Here is an 18,026-nt window from a genome sequence, read left to right as displayed (position 1 = left end):
GGCTGTCAGCTGAGGGGACCTGGGTGTTTTTAAAGATCATCTATTTTGCAACTACATTGTCCAACTGAGTAAAAGTTGCCCTTGTAGCAAAGGACTTCTATAAAGATCAGAAATGGATGTTGCTTATTGCCTATTGATTTCCTGGATGAGGAATGTGCACATGGCACAGAGCAGAGCGTTTGCACTACAAACACTTGTATAATTATGGGAGAAGTACACATTAATGAGGGGCTGACTATATTTTCCTTAAGTGGAAAGTGTATTTAAAAGGAGAAGGCTCCTAGAGCTTTTGAAGTCAGAAGTTGTTAAACACTCAGCAGCTGGAAATTTAAAATTCCTTCACATCAAGGCTCTGTGATCAATAGGGATTAAGTCAGACAGGACCTTTCAAAGCTTTCAAAGCTTCTAGCCTTATTAACAAATAGGTATCTGAAACACAGAGGCACTGCTGGAGGCATCTGTGAGACCTTGGTGCCAGGAGAGAGGCAAGGGGACAGAGGCTGAGGCAGAGACACGAGCATTGTACCTGGCTGGCTCACCTGCAGCCACAGCAGCCAAACCTGGATGCTCATTTCCCTTCTTTTGCTGCTGCCTATCTCCTGATCACATGCCAGTCTGAAGAGGAGGTTTCCTGTCAAGTTTCCAGATGCCCTACTCCTAAGTGTGCCATCGTGGTGCCCCTTTCCCACCAGGAGCTCTCTGTTGCAGCTCAGATGGTCACAGAGGGTCAACCATTTCTGGGAGCAAAGACCCCCTGTGGGCAGGAAAGGTGCAAACACCTGCTTTGCATTTGCTCCACTTGCAAAGTTTAACATCTCTGGTTTTGGTATAATAAAAGCTGATTTAATTGCTTGTTTGGGTTTTTTCTTTAAAGCTTCTCAATCTTCTTTGGGGACCAAAGCTTTGTCTGAGTGAGGGTGACATCTCAGGGGATTCTGTAAGTGCTTCCAGGGCCTTTATTGGATCTTGTTTCTGCTGCTAATTAAAGCCCCTGTAAGGCCTGTGAGCTACAGGTGAAGTAAGATTCCCTCTGCTACAAGTTCACATCACAAAGCAAGGGGGCTTATTTGTAAAAAGATCAGCAGCTCATATCTCTGCACCTCTGGACTCACCTGAGTCCTGTCTGAAGACTGCTATTGTGAAATGCCTGGTTAAGGGATCATGACAGTCTTCACCTTCTCCTGTCACCTGAGAAGCACTGAAAAGAGGAGAACAATGGATCTGAATGTCTTTGTCTTTCTCTTTTTTAATCAAGGAAAGAGAATAAATTAAGAACCTTTCCTGACAGTTTTCCATTCAGTATGGACTGAAAAAGCATTAGGTCCTAGGTCCATAGAGAAGGTGTCCAGGCAGCAATTCTGTAAAAGAGGAGCAAAGATTAAGAGCTTTGCTCTGATCGGTTCCAGAAATCAATTTCTTCTTGTTGTAGGATTTTTTTTATACACTAGTTTTGCAGTTTTACTAGAGTTATAAATATGCTGTCTTTTGAAGAAAAAAATAGATTCTTGCAAAATTAAGAAATCCAGTCCCTTTCTTTTCTTTGTATCTAGCAGGTGCAAGCTACCAAAAGAGATTTCCTTCTCAGCAGATGCTGTATCCGAACACTGTGGTTTCATTTACAATATTTCCTGCATGAATGAGCATAGCCCTGTAGCTGCCACGTCTTTGGATTTACGATGTGGTCAACAGTTTGTTATTTTCTCCTCTGCCTCCCAATCGCCTTTGTCTCGCTCGGGTGACAGGGGAGGCTGAGGTGAGCCATGTGGCCACTGGAGACTGCTGTGCATCTTCCCCAAGTGGCAGTGGGAGCTCGGGGACCCCGGGGATGTCTCAGCCAGAGAGGCACTGCAGTGACAGATGTGACACCAGCACAGCTCAGAGCCCGCGCCCGCTGTCCTCAGCACAGCATCACTGCGCTGACGGGCACGGGGAAGTGTTTTCTGCTGCTGTGAAAGGAACCGACCCAGCTGGAGATGGAATCGTTTTGGATTCATCCTGGCACAGTGCCACTGGTGTGTACAAATGGAGCATTTAATGTTTCATTCTCTGCTCCGGCTGCGCCCTGACCTGTGCGCGCCGCGGGGATTTCCGACGGCGCGGCTGCACGTGGCATCAGCATCTGAGGTGGGTGAAAAGCACCCACCCTGACACTGCCCTGCCCTCTGAGGGGCTGGCACCCAGCAAGGGACCTGCCTGGCACAGTGGGATGTGTAAAATCCACTCACTCTGCCCTCTGAGAGGCTGGCACTCAGCGAGGGACCTGCCTGGTCCAGTGGGATGTGTAAAACCCACTCACCTTGACACTGCCCTGCCCTCTGAGGGGCTGGCACCCAGCAAGAGACCTTTCTAGCATGGTGGGCAAGGTGAAAAGCACCCACCCTGACACTGCCCTGCCCTCTGAGGGGCTGGCACTCAGCAAGGCACCCGCCTGGCACCAGGGGGGCTGGATGGAGAGCCCCACTGGTGGCTTCTTGTCATGGCAGCACGTGGTTGTGGTGCACAACATGACACTCCAGGATGTGACTTCACTGACCACACCGGTCTATGCCTGTTAAATAATGTCAGAAGTTCAGAAAGGACATCCTTCTGGTAGTGTGGCACCTGTTTTGGGCAAATAGAACCATGTGGAAAATAAGGTTACACCAGCTGCAGCAGCTTCCTCTTCCCCCACTTCACTCCAGGTCAGCTTCCCACAGCTGGAGACCACAGTAAGAGGAGACTGCAAGTCCTGCATCCCTCTCAAAGCAACAGAAGACCTGGGTGAGGAGAGCTGGAACCCTGCCTCACATTGTGCAAAAGTAGAATGAGTACTAGAATATTATGGAAATTGCATCAAATGGGGAAATGCCTTTTTTGTGCATATTTTTTTTCCATTCCTCTCCCCAGCCCAGTAAAATGACAGATTCCTACAACTTGCAAGCTTCCTGAGGATGCCTTTATCAGCCAAAACAGGGATTGTTTGTAACATTCCTCTCTTTCCCTCTTCCACATCACTTTTATTGGCTGGCTCAGCTTCCGCTGCCATGTGCTGCTCACTCCTCCAGCAGAGGAAATGAGCAGCACACACAGGCTAGGCAGGAGAACAATATTAAAGAAAGAATTGGGAACCATTTAATGCAAATTACCCTGGGATCAGACTGAGCCTAGCCACTGCTCCCCATCTAATATCATTTTTGTTTTTAAGAAATATCTAAATGCTGGGAGCAAATTTCAAGTGTTGTTTGTACTTGGCCCCAGTGCAGGTCAGACAATACAAAGCAAACTCCCACGTGCTCTGCCCCAAGGAGGCTGATTTCTTCTGCACTCTGATTTCCTCCTGCCCTGAGAAGTAGGTATCACTTGTTACTCAAGCATTTCAAATGCCAAATGTGGCAGGATTTGTTCTAATCAAACTCAGCAGTACTGCTGAGAAAGCAGCTCTGAATCTGAGATACGTTTTTTTCTTTGAACATTTCCTCTCCATTGCTAAACCTTACAAGCACTTTCAGCATCTGGCAAGTTTCTTGGCTTGGTTTCCTGGGACCAGACCTCAGCAAACCACACAGTACATCTTCTTCCCCAGGGAAAGTCTGGGTAACAAAATCATCCCTGACAAATGTTCACCCTTTTTAGAAATCTTCCCAAGATGGAAGGTTTGTATCCTCCTCATGTGAGCCATCTGAGTGCTTCATAATTGCAGAAAATACATGACACCTTGGGAAAATCTCCATAATATTACCTCAACCCCATTCCACCATCTGCTTTGGTTTTAGTAATGACATCTCTTAGCGTCAGGGAAAATCTCTAACTCAGTATTTGCAGGACAATGGCACACACAGGTATCATTGCAGGGAGAAAGCTTCCAGGAACAAGTGGATTTAAAGAGATTTGCTGAGCTTTAGTTGTGAGGTTAACTGTGGCTATGAGAAGAAAACACAGAGGAACTGTGAGGTATCAGAAGAGCTGAGTTAGACAGAGGTGTGGAATGGTGCAAGAGCAGAGATGTTCTGTCCTCACATCATCATCATCCAGTGGAAGGAATGACCTTGCAGAGGGCAGAACTGCAGACAAAGGTCAGCCTGTCTGGTCAGAGTGTCAGGACAGCCCTTTCTACACAGGTACCAGCCTACTGGGAACCAGACAGGACCTGGCCACTCCTCAGGCCCTGAGCACCCAGGAACGCCAGGAGATTCACTCATTGCTGACGTGCTGTGATCTGGAGCCTCTGTGGTGGAAGGGAAAGCACCTCTGAGTCATCCCTGCTCTGTTTACTGTTAGCAGTGATGCTGAGAAGGGAGCAGCCTCCCGGGGCACCTCCTGCCACAGAGCCACCTCCAAATGGCCCACGCTCTGCAGAGCAAACAGAAAGGCTGCTGTGGCCAGGAATTTCCTAGTGGGAAACGGTTCAGAGCAGAGTGAGGCTCACTGTGGTTCCAGTTTGCACGTTCCATTGGCTTTCACCTCCAGCAGGTGCTGCTGCATGCCCTGCTCTCAGGAGTATGTGTATTTTGGGACATAATTTAATTTCCCTGCCAGGCAGATCAGGTGGGTTCCCCTCTAAAACACTCAGCCAACCCACTCAGAAGGGCTGGTGCCCCTCACTCCCCAGCTCCCAGTCCCAGCTCTTCCCAGAGCGTGGTTGCAGCCTCACAACCTCCTCATTGCTCAGGTCCAGGAGAGAGGACGACTTCTCCTCTCCGCACAAACATTCACAGCACCCCTGGTCTGGTCCCACATCCCTCAGCTCCATCAGCTCCAGATGTTGAATCTCACCTGGTCAAAGCCAAACCTGTGGATCCAGGGCTTGATCCCAGCTGAGAAAAGAAAAGGAAAGTCTCAGGAACACAGAGGCAAGAGACAGCAGGCACATTGTGTCCTATTCACGCTCACACAAGGGTGCAGCTTGCCAGCATTTGAAAGTTCCCATGTTCTAATGTATTTTTTAAAATAGGCCTTTTTAAAAGTCCTCTCACACGGAGAGGATTTTTTAATAAAATGGTATTTGAGGAAAGAATAAAGCTGGGATTTTGTTGAGGCCAGAGGGCCTAGATAACACTACTGAGTAATGAAATAGTGCTCAGCTAACCTAATGGGCTTATCTGGATGGTCTGTGGGTTTCCCTTTGTCTCCAAGCCAAAACTTCAGAAAACACCTGCAGCAAAAATCTTATCTGCACTCTTCAGTTTTCTTCCCTCCCTCATCTCCTGCACTGTGTGTTATAAATAGTTTCTTTCCCTCCTCCCACTATCCCATTTATCAGCACAGCACTGGTTTTGTTAAAATAACGCTACATCTAGAACTAGGCTCCAAGCCTATTTGGAAAGATTTGTAAGTATTATACATTTATTTTGTTCAGCAAACAGAAATAAAATGGGAATAAATCTGTGAAGGAGCTTGAGGCTGATACCCTGACCCCCCAGCAGAGACTGTGCACCAACACCATCAGTTCTGGCAATTCTCAGCAGGGATGGCACTGAGCTGCTGAGAGTCCCTCTCAGGTGGCAGTGCCCACCCAGGACAGATAAAACACAGATGGAAAAAGGCAATAATCAAAGCCCAGGAAGGAACTCCGTCAGTTTACCAGAGGTTTAAGGAAATTTTCAATGAACCAGAGCAGGTTGTGCTGTCCCGGAGAAGACAATGGCACCTGAAATGTGTGCAGGTGGCTCTTGTGGATGGTCTGAACAGGGAACATACTGACTGCAGGGAAAGCAGATCCCCAGCTGGGCTTCAGTGCCTTTGGACAGGAGGGATTCTCGAGAGGATAAAGCTGAGCTCCAGGCCCAGACATAGGTTTGGAACAAAGGTGATTCCAGTCTGATGACCCTGAGAAAGGAAAAGCAGGTACCTGGGAGTCATCCTGCAGGAGAAGCTACAGGGATAAAATGACATCTCAGCCTCAGGTAAATTTATAAAGGGAAGAGCAAGAAGAAGAGGACAGAGGATGTCAGGACAATGTGCAAACATAAGAGCAGCTGACTGTGCATACCCAGAAATGCATCTGAGCTGGGATGCATCTCACTGTACTTCAGAGGCATCTGTCCCCCTCATGATGGCTCTGGGCTCCCTTTATAGTCACAGCAGAGAAAAGGGCCCATTTACAGAATGATTCATCTGACCTATTTTAGACATTTACTCCAGCATACAATGAGTCATGTCCTTGGGGTGCCCATTTCTTTCCTATAAACAAGAGTCTAGACAAGTAACTCAGATGTAGACATTCACAATTAGATGTCTACGTTTGGACAGATGAATTCTGCCTCTAATGTTCCACCAGAAATCAGCCTAGAAGCTCTGCCAAAGACAGCTCTGGTTGATAGCCACGATAGGGAAGAGAAACAGGGTCATTCATTCTTTTTGATGGTGCGTAGCTCCCTGCACAAAACACTCAGAGCACTTGCTGAAAGATTAACCATCCTGTGAAAGGCTGTGATAGCATTCCTGGAGCAGCAGCTGGGACCAGTAAATGCAGATTCATTATTGCAACTATTTTTCTAACCTGCCCCTACATCTAATTAACTGGTGTCAGATCCCTTTTCAATCAAAGTCGTTTGGCAAAAGGAAACACAAATCAGCAGAGTCTGGTGTGCCATCACCTCTCGGGGTGGTGGGTGATGGTGCAGATGTGCATCTTACATGGGCTTCCACTCCCCCAGACTCGAGAGGCCACAAGAAAAGCTGGTGGCAAATCTCTTGCTAATCCCAAGGCTCCTTTCTGCTGTCAGCAGAGTTAATGCTGTGCTTTCCAAAGCGGGGCTCTCAGAAGTTCCCAAGGCTTGGAGGTAGCTGGCAGGATCTTGTGATGCTTTAGGAACCAATAATCTGGACAAGTCAGGCCAGACCACTGGGAAGACTTTTTGTTTTGACAGTTTTAAAGTGTTTCTCATTTCAGCCTGTCAGTCTGATTTCCTATGGCTCATACATTCACACTGGCTGTGTCTCCCTCAACAACTTTGAACTCATTGAGCAATTTCAGCCAAATTTGACAGAGAGATAACAGCCTCAGAGACAATTCAGTTCCTCAAAGGTTCGCAAAAATAAACATCCACGTAAAGGAGAGAGATGTTATGAGTAACCTCAACTGAACAAAAGGCTGGCACGTGAGCTCAGCCTTGAGAATCAGCACTAGATATTCCTCAAGGGAAGGAGTCTGCAGATCACTCAGACCCATCCCTGGGAACAGTTTCCCTGACCTCCTCAGCAGCCCAAACCACCCCAGAGCAAACTAGTTTCACCCAGCAGCCACAGAGCACCAGGGTTATTCTCCAGGCAGTTTTGGTAAGAATCTGTTGAAGTTTGAGCACTCAGATTTGAAGCAGTAGTTCTGTTGGGTGGGTGAGTTCTGTTTTAACATTAAAGCTGCAGTCTCAAATGTGTAAAATCAGGATATTATTCCCACAGAGCTGAGTTTTGGAAGAGAAAGGTAAGCATTTTCTGATTTAAAGAGTGTGATAGGGAGGCTCCCCAGCAGCTCCTGCCATCACATCCCCAGGGCAACATTCCCGGGCAGCAGAGCCTGGGCAGGGAGCAGAACCCAGCCCTCACTGCTGGCACCAGCCAATGTCCCTGCCCTGGGTGGGGCTCAGGAGCTGCTGGCTGTCCTTCCCACATCCCTCTGAGCTGAGCAAGTTGGGTTTATCAGTGCCACTGAGTTTCAGCTCTGCTCTGGGTCCCTCAAAGCTCCTTGTGAGCTCTGCCAGCAGTGGCTGGAGATGCCTCAGCCCAGCAGAGAAGCCTCTTGCTTCCCTCTGATAGGGGGTGAGTGGGTGGGAGGCTGCTGGCACCACGTCCCCAAACTCAGGCAGGGCCAGGGAGTGATGCAGAGAGAGGCTGCATGGGGAGAATCAGCTGTGAGGCTGGCACCATGGCAGCCAGGCTAGCTGGGCTCACGAGGCTGCCGTGGCTGTGGACAAAAAGGAAAAGTTCTGTGTCAGCAGGGAATTTGCACACTCTGGGCCAAGTTCTGCATGGCTCACAGCCCCGCTCCCAGAGCTCTGGGATGCAGGAATCAACCCTGAGTTACAGCTGGGTGCTGCTCAGCCAGGGAGGCTGGGTGCCCTTCCCTGTGCGTGCCAAGGGACTGCCCTGCAGCAAAAGGGCAGCTGGAGAGTGAGTGAGGAATGAACCCCTTCCTCAGCAGCACACAGAGCCATGGGCAGGGAGGCAGCAGAAGGCACAGCTCTGTGTGTTCCTCTCCTGGCCAAGTGGTGGGAGCAGCCCCACATCGGGTCAGGATTTCAACATGGGCAAGCATGGTTTTATCCATCCAAACCAAACCTCACAGCCTCTGGGCACTGCGGGGACACAGGCTGTGACAGTGAGGACTGAGAGGGAGGAAATCTGCATCATCTGATTCCTGTTGCCACCTGCCAACCCCTCCCTTTCCTTCCCACACCACCCCAAGCTGCAGCACCTGCAGAAGCCCCGGGACAGCTCTGCTGGCCCAGAGGAAGCAGTGCCATCAACAGCAAGCACAGGGCTCTGTTCACTGCTGCAACAATCCAGCCCTGCACAGCCACAGCCTGGAAAATTCCTCCAGGCTGCCCCTCTGGTGACCCCCAAGTGATGAGATTTATTCCCTGTCTGACTTTATCACCCCCACAAGTGGCAGAAACCAGAAAAGACCAGAAATGTGTGCCACAGTTTTGGCAAAAATCAAACCAGCATCAGGACTAGGGGGCTGACTCTGAGGGAAGAAGCACATTAAAAGTTCCAGACATCCTGAAGTGCTCAGACAACTAAGGCAGGCTGTCAGCCACCCTGAGAAAACACAGATAAGCCAGAAACCCCCATTTCCCACTTGCCAGAGCTCTGTGAGCTGGAGGAGAACTCAGCCACTCCACAGCCAGAGCTGCCTGCTTGCCAGCAGCTCCTCACCAGTGACAGGGGAGCAGCAGCAGGAGGGGAGATGCTCCTTCCAAGCACCACCAAAACCACTTAGACACACACCAGTCACACAGACACCAGCTTATTTTCAATACATCTCTCTCCCTCCAGCACAGCTTCTGCAGTTCAAGCAGCACGACTGGTGCATCTTGCTGCCTCATTTATTTTAAATGAGATTTCTGTTGTCATTACTGAAACTAAGCTGTCTCCCTTTCACAGCCATGATGTTAATGGACAGAACCAAAACCCCAAACCAGGCTCTGTCACCAGCTCTGCTGTTCCAGCCAAAGCAGCAGAAGGACCTAAGGTCAGGGCTCATGCTCTTCCAGGTGGGTCCTTCAGCCCTGCCCAGTGCCCTCTGCTCTCGGGTGGCATCACGTGGCACTTGGTGTTTAGTTCAGGTGTTTAGGGCATGGGTTGGATTTGATGATCTTGAAGGTCTCTTCCAACCTTGTCATTCTGTGATTCTCCCATGACACATCAAGGCTGCAAAGCCTCCTTTGAAACCCAGAGGAGAAGGGAGCCTTGCCCAGCCAGGGAAGCCCCTGGCAGTGGGGTGCAGAGTGTGGGAGAGGCTCTGTGTCTGCAGCAGGGGCTTGTGATGGCTCCTTCCACACTGCTCAGCTGATTGATGGCTCACCAGGAGCTTTAACGCAGCAATATCCCAGCCCTATTTACAGACATCTCTGCACATTTACTTTGTCACAAGTAAACTCTGCACACGGCAATAAAGCTTAAGGTAATGACTTCTTCAGCACAAAGCCAGCAATTTCCTGTCAGCTTGGTTTACAAATGGCCAACTCTGGGCTTAATTTCCAACTGTGGCTCCAAAGATGGCTATGCAAAGTGGGGGTGAGGGGAGGGAGAAACTCCAGGCTGTGCCACTCTGAAACGTGGAACCCTGCTCTGAAGGATGAACAGGGTGGGGCAGATGCACCCCATGCTCACCCACAGTCACACTGGTTTGCTCTTTTTCCATCAGCAGGAAGGCCAGGGAATGGCAGCTCCAAGGCTTGGGATAACTCCCACAAGCTCCTGTGGCTGTGTGTCCTTCTCAGAGCCAACCTGGCTCTGTCGCAGCTGCTGTGACACAAGGGGACACCACAGTGGGTTTCTCCAGAGGCCTTTCTGAGGGAGATGCAGGCATCTCATCCCACTTCCCACAGCACCCTGCAGCAGTCCCAGCGTGACCTGGGTGGGAATTGTGACCACACTCCCTCCACCATGCTCAGCATTGCCAGAGACACAGCAGAGCATGAACCTGGACAGGCCTGGGGGTACCTGTGTGGGCTTCACACCTTTCTCTGGAGCAAAGGGAAACAGGGCAGGCAGGCCATAAACCAGGGAGCTGGGCTGCAGGTAACCTGCACACAACCATGCAGGCACCCCACTGCCAGCATCAGGGAAAGCAGAGTGGGTACTGCTGCTCTCTCCTGCAGCATCAACCCTCACGTGCTGAAACTGTGCTCAGCATCTCCAGCCTCCTGCTATAATTAGTGCAGAGAGAGGATGTCTGAGGAGTCTATTTTAGGTGTCATGAGTCACCTTCCAGAGATGTGGATTTCTTTTTTTTTTTTTTCCTGTGCACTGACCATATAGAAAGATCTGAAAGTAGATGCTTAAAATAGACAGTATAAATATGCATTGAAAGCTTGGAGCATCCTGCCCTTTAACTGGGTTATGATGTTCCTCCTTACCAAAGGGTGTGAAAACACTTTGTCACACTGAAATCTAAGCTGCTGCACCTAGGAGGGCTGTCAGCAGCCAGCTCAGGTACAGAGGGGACAAGATGATGCTGGTGAAGTTTTTCTAAGCCATCCTGAACCAGCATCCTCATCCCACTGGAAAACAGCAAACTGCTTTCCAGCACAGCCCCTGGACTGGGAGAAAACAGATTTGGCATTGTTGAAAAGGGGGGAGAGTGAATATATTTCCATCTGTGAAAAAAGGGTCAAAAGATCAAGAGCTCTTGTTGGCTCAGTCTCCAAAAGGCAGGTCTATATGTAATGTTTTAATTTTAAGCTGTGGCTAAAAGGGGAAGAAAATAAAGATGGGAGAAGGCATCCTCTTGATCCATTAGGGGAATGGCTGCAGTGAAGCCTCAGGGGTTTTCCACACTGCAGCCCATGATTTGGGGGCTTCCCATTTTCCTCTTATCTTCCTAGTTTTTCTGATTTTTCCTACTTAATGTTCCTCTGCACTTTCACAACAATTTCAGACACAAAAATTGTGTTGGCTAAAGGAAACCCGTGTTTTCAAGAGCCCAGTCTTTAACATTTTTTGCTTATTCTTATTGAGATCTCACTCCCATTGTTTCATTTCTACTTTGAAACCCCTCAGTCTCCTGTTTCCACTATAAGCTGCTGCCACTGTTCCTTTTTTATGCCCATTCCAGTTCACCCTCCTTTAAAGTTCCTCCTTTACCCTCCCAGCTTCCATGAAGACTCCCTCAACCCTTTCTGTAAATACTTCAAAGCTTTAGAGAATGAACTGTGCTTCAGCTCTGCATCCTCTTAAACAGCTCACTGAATATGCTTCTTGTTATTTTTAAGAATCTGTTAGAATTAAATCCCTGTAAGAAATCTGCCACCATTGTGGGGGAGAGCACATTAATCAAAGACACAAGCTTCTCCCCAGCTGCCTGGGCAGGGCCCAGCCTGGGATTGATAAATTGCACCTGGAGGTAACTAATAAATCTGAGGAGTCATTTGCTTTTTATGAACAGGAGCTGCAGGAGATGCAGCTTCCAAAGGAATTTGGGTGGAAGCAGAGCAGTGCCTGGAGCCCCCAACACATCCCTCTTCCCATTGCCCTGCTCACTGTCACACCTGATGTCCACCCCTGAGCCACTGCCAAGCACAGCAGGTCCTGCCATGCTCACATTGGGAATATTTCATGGAATTCCTGGGGTTTTTCCGAGGCACAGGGCAGGAGAGCATCCAGAGCCTCCATCTGCCAGCAGGAGGGGAGGATGCCCTGGCCTGCAGCTCTGCCCAGGACAGCAGTGCAGCTCCTGCTAGGGGCTGTCACAACAGGAGACACCTCCTCCATCCATCCCTGCCTGTGCTGGAGGAGGAATTTTGCTGTTCTCAGCATCAGCACAGCAGAGAACCTCCTCATGAGGGACTTGGAGGTGAGGGCCTGAGAGTCCCCAGCTCCTGTCACATACAGGTCAGCACCTTCCCCCTCATCGTGTTCTGAGCAAACTGTCCCCACTGAGCAGGGGCTCCAGAAGAGTCCCCCTTGTGCTACAGCCCCAACACCAGCACTGGGGCCCTGCTCTCTGTCAGCATTACCATCATGTACATGTCAAATAACCAACCATGGGCAACTTCCTCTTACTGCTATCACTGTCCACATTTGAGTATTACCTCATAAGTTTAGGAAACACAGTCCTTGTCTTTATTGGTTGGAAGCAATTATATGGTGCCCACATCATAAAAATCTGCAAGAACTAGGATAAATCATTAATTACACATCTGGTCCTAGAAAACACTGCAAATGCTTTTGTTCAAAAACATGGGGTCAGTGAAAACCCGTCTTCTGTAGCACTGCCCAAATGTTATTTCCTGTTTTCCCGAGGTCACAAACTCCCATGGTGAGCAGCCTTTTGTACCCATGCCCTGCACAGAACTGAACACAGAGCTCTAGAAAACACACACCAACCACCTACACTTCAGAGAGCCAGAAGGGAGGATCAGACAGGATGTGATCACAGGAGAGATCATACCCGACATGGGTTAAGATGTTTCCTCCCTCCCTCTCTCTTTCTTTTCATGTGAACATCATTAGGGCAGCCTGGAAGAGCTTTCCTGACACAAGCAGAGCTTTTTCCAGAAAGCCAGGACCAGCCATGGGCAGTGGGGCTCAGGTCCTGGGCACAGAAGGAACAATCTGCTGGCATTGATCTATTGTGGGAAACAAATGCTTTTCCCTGCTACATTAGAGCACAATTTAGACACCACACTTCAAAACACAAAGCTGCATTACAGCCTGTATTTCCCCAGTGACCTCACTGCAAGAGAGGATCAGAAACGTGTTTGGAAATTCAGAAGTGTTTGGGGTCATGCTGAGAAAGAGGCAATCCTTATTCTGCTCCAGGATGTGCTGGCCTCTGCCAAGGCTCTGATTCAGTGACTGTCAAAAAATATCTCTGCTATCCAAATGTCCCTTTTTTCAAAGTCATTCTCTCTGTGGGCAGGGAGAATGCAAGAAGAGCATCATCTGCACCTCGGAGTACCACACCTGGGGATAAATGTGTCCCCTCCCCTGAGGCACTGTGCAATACATCCCACTCATCCAGAGATGCAGAGATCAGGACTTCACATCCAGTGGAAGTCCTCCCAGTGCTCCTGGCCATGTCCAACACCAACACCACATCCATCACTGTGGAACACCAACCCCAAATCCACCCCCTTGGTCATAATCAGCAGCTGTGACTTTTATTTTCCCTTTCCTACACAGGGCTGCTCTGATATTTGTTCACAACACGGGCTGTGTATCACATCAGAGGGGAATTACTTACTGCCAATTATTACATTAAAGTTCAAGTGGAACGATGTACTAATTGTCTTGTTATAGCTATTAAAGCTCTGGTGTGCAAGCAAGGCACTTTTCAGATTATCTGCATCCTCTGTGGTGACACGTGAAGCATAACATGATCTGCTAAGAAGCAACTGCTGATACAGTCATAGACACTTTAATAATATGTACATTAAATAAGCAGATATTATATATAAATCTAATAATAATTATGTATATATGTAAATAATAGAAGCTTTCAAGTTCAAGATTTGCTAGGGATTCTGCAAGATCCTGCAAGATCCTGGATGCAGCTGCTCTCTCACTGCCTAAGCAAAAGTCCTTATGAGGTACTGACCAAATCCAAACTTTTAAAGAGCAGCAAATACAGCAAGAAGTACCACTTTAGTAAGAAGAGGAGAGGAGACATCTCATCTCTTGCCAACAGGACACTGGCAGAAAGCTAGCCCAGGCATTTCAGTGATCCCTGCCTTCCCCAGGGTCTGATCCCTCACTGGAGGGTTTTGGACATATGTGTGTAGGGGAATCCTGGTGAGATTTCATGCAGTTCTGAGTTGTCTCTGGCATCTTTGCAGGGAGTTAATTCACTTCCTTCCAAAGGCAGAGAAATGTGTGAGCTGCTCCAGAGATTTCCAGCTGGGGTGGAAGGGGTGAGGTGATGTGAATGGCCCCATGACTTTCTTGCAGCTGGGAGAAGAAAGTAGCCCACTGTCTCCCTGCTTCCCACCACTGGATCAAAGCAACCTCCTGGATCAGGGAATCATGGGCAGAAGCTCAGCAGGAGCCAGCTCTGCTGCTCAGACATTGCATGAACATCTCAAGATATTAATAGGAGGTAACTAACTATTCCCTCAAGGCAATGTGTACAAAAGGAAGGATGAAAGGCCAGAATGGGATAAAATCAAGTTTAAATGGCAGCTGCAGGGTTTTATCCTCAGTCAGGCTCTTGTACAAGCTCTCTTGCAATGTTTTTCCAGAGCTCCAGCTATACTCCTTGCACAATTCTCATAGATCAGCTTTGGAGCAAGGCCATTCCCTGGCCAGATTCACACAGAGGGGTTTTACAGCTGGGACACCAGTCCAGCTTCCAAACACAGAGCTCAGCCCAGCACAGTGGGGTCTGTGCCTAGAAAAGGCCTCCCCAAACTGGGGGCAATGTGGACCCAGACATTTCTGAAGCAAAACAGAGATGAAGCAAAGAGCACGAAGTCCCCAGCCCAAAGGAGGGGGACCTGTGTCACCCTACCACATCCACCAGGTACCTCTGCTCCCTGCACAACCTCCCCATTATCAGCAGATACCTCCCTCACTATTGTGTGCCAGAGCAAGAACCAAGAGTTAAGTCTTTATTTCTTGAATTGCTCCTCCACTGGTTCAGGCTGAGGATGCCAGCACAGCAAAATCTGTCGCAAGCAGCTTCCACTGGGGATGGCTGAAAGCTTTTAGAGATTAAAGGAAAAAACATGGACAAAGAATCTCCTTTCTGTGCCAGAAACACACACAGCCAAAAGCTTTCCACAATGCAGGAGAGGATGAGGATTTGGGGGGCCCATTCTAACCCCCAGTAAAGTCAGTGAAAATATTTCCTGATTATTTCAGTGGGCCCAGCAGAGGAAAGAGTAGTCCTTAAGAAGTCCTTTAACCTTAAACTCTTTGAGACCAAATCTGTTCAGATTGCTACTTTTGTGGGTTTGGGGAGGATTGATTGAGAAGAGGAGGCAGATAAGAGCTGAGTTTCAAAAAAAAGTAACCATTGTTTTCTTTGTGACTATTTGAAACTGTAGCTTAATGTTGTCAATCCCTTGGCCTGGTGCACCTTGGCACCAGCTGGGACTGTGCAGGCTGGCTGGTGTCACCACTGAAGTGTGATCCTGCTTTTACAGCATTGCCTCAAAGGGAGGGCAAAGCAATGTACTCATTTTGGCATGATCTTTAGTAAAACACAGGGAAAAAAGTGTGAGCAGAAAGTAGTATTTCACAAAGGGGATAATGAGAGTTTCAATAATACCCAGGTATAAACAGGAGCTCCTCTAAACTACCTAAGTTAAACTCCAGTCTGAATACATTTTATAGAAACTATGCATCACACTAGACACAAATTACAACTAAAAATAGACAACTTTCTGCAAGGAAACAACACTGCAAGCTAACCAAACAAATTTGCTGGCTTGTCTTTCTCCTGGCCTGGGTCCCCTTCCAGCACTTAGGGCCCTCTCACACCCTTGTGCCTGTTTGCAGGGCTGGAGCCACCCCCCCACACCCCCATCAACCCAATCTGATGTGGAACAGACAGCTCCAGCGAGCCCTGAGGAAGGCAGCAAACCCTCCCAGAGCCAGCAGGGCTCCTGCTGCACCTCTGAGGTCTGAGAGGGGACAGCAAAGTGCCAGCATCCCCCTGTAACCCATCGGGGTGTGCATTAGAGCCCTGGGATGCACCAACACAATTATCACCCACATGGGCTCCTCACCAACCCATCCCCTAACAGCCAACAGAGCTGCAGCTTCCAAACCTGCAAGGGGAAGGAAAACACCACCAAATAGATTAGCTCCACAGTTGGGCTCTTAATTATGGGTCATTTAGTTCAGTTAATCAATAGGCAGACTTCTTTAACCGGCTAATTATGCCAAACTGCTTCCACAATGAGCAGGTTTGCTGCTGGTTGTTAACCATGAAGGGATAATATTTCACTGTAAAGATAAGAAGGCTCCCAGTCCTCAGACAAATGCTGTGCAGTCACAGGATGCAAATTTAACCCGTTCCACACCAAACAGAGGCTCACAGCTGGAGCAAAAAGGTACCAGCATCCTTGGCTTCTCAGGGCTGCCTCGAGTGAATCACTCACATCATTTCCTCTCCAAATCACTCCTGTTCAGGCTAAACAGGAGCTAAAAATTATCTATGCAAATCACCCAGCTGAACTTCTTGGTGGTAGCCCTGATAAAAACCAAGCAGTCTCTGTTGCCTTTCAGACAAGAAATGCAATTCCCTCCTTTGCTTTTTTGCATAAGACAGTGAGTCCCAGCTGAGGCAGGAGTCTGGAGAGCCAAGCCACATCCTCCTTCCAGACCCTGCAAGAGCAGATCAGCATGCAGAGCAGCAGGTCTAGCCCTCATTTGTCAAAACAGATAAAAGGCCAAGACAACCTCTTGTAACTTTTAGTTGTTTAGAAAAAAGAATGGATTTTGTTGCAAACTTGAAGAACTGATTACTGGATTCAAGGCCTCTGTTGAGGTCATCAAATAGTTATTGCAATAGAGCAAGATAAGAGCTAAGTGATAGCAAAAGTTTGTAGCTGAATTTCCTGGGTATTTGTTTTAACAGAACAAAGCAATCTGTGCTGGGGGTTTGCTGGCAAATTGCTTTAACTGGGGAATAACCTGCAGAGAGAGCATCCCCACCAGAGCCCCCTCAGGATGCTGCTCCGCCAGGCTGGGATCCCCCTCCTGCTGTTTGACACCTCTCTCCTGGAGGGCTCCACTCCCAGCCAAGGACAACTGGGACTGCCCTCAGTGCCTCCACTGGCTTCTGAATGACTGCAAGGCAAGTCACAGTTCCTGTCCTACCTCAGAACCACAGAATAATGAGGTTGCAAGAGACCTCTAACATCATAAGTCCAACCCAGCCCTAACACCTCAACTCAGAATCTAGACTATAGCACCAAGTGCCATGTCCAGCCTTTTTGTAAACACATCCAGAGATGTTGATTCCACCACCTCTCTGGGAAGAGCATTGCAGTACTTTATTATTCTTTTGGGGAAAAATGTTTTCCTAATATCCAACCTATACCTTCCCTGACGAAGCTTGAGGCTGTGTCCTCTGGTTCTGTCAGTGCTGCCTGGTGGAAGAGACTGACCCCCACCTGTCCACAACCTCCCTTCAACCTGTATCCCCTATTTTGATTTCCCCATCTCAACACCCACCTGCTGGCAAACCAGACCTTGGCTTTTGCTGCTTGAGAAATCCCATTAGTGGAGCATTAAATAAAATCCCTGGCCTTAAGAGCTGGCTAAAAATTTATCTGCATGAAAAAGTCACACTGCTGTAACTTACACCAGGATGACTGATCCAGTTTGGTATTGTCATAAAAACACAGCTGAAAGCAACAAATACCTTTACCAGTAGTATCAGCCATCTTTGTGAGGAGGAGAATTCAATGATTTGAGCATTCTGAATAATTTTAGAATAAATCACTGTGTGTTTAATTCAGCCCATCACAAAACTACCAGCACAAAACTTGCATTGCTACAATTCTTAGTAACAGGGGAATCCTGAAGTGCAGTGCCTGGGGCAGAGGATGGCCCTCAAGCTGCCTCTGTCACCTCTTCACATCTCTGGTGACCTTTTTGGGATCACTTCACTGCATCCTCAACCACAACAGACCTCAACAGCTACAAAAATTAAGATTTTTGCTGGTAGAATTTTTACCTTTGCTCCCCATCACCTTCTTTTTGGCACGTAATGCTGTATTGTTTTCTGAGGAAGCAAGGCTTGAACTTCAACATTTGTCTGCCATCAGCTCTTTCTAAAATATGCTGTTGAAGTGCAAGCTTTATGTAAGCTTTACAGTTTTAGAAGCTATTTTCTAACCTCCTAAAACATTACAAACATTGCAATGTTG

The sequence above is a fragment of the Passer montanus genome, unplaced genomic scaffold (genome assembly GCF_014805655.1).
Source record: "Passer montanus isolate IOZ18808 unplaced genomic scaffold, ASM1480565v1 scaffold53, whole genome shotgun sequence".
In the NCBI taxonomy this organism is placed as follows: domain Eukaryota; kingdom Metazoa; phylum Chordata; class Aves; order Passeriformes; family Passeridae; genus Passer; species Passer montanus.
Note: the sequence above shows the minus strand (reverse complement) of the source record.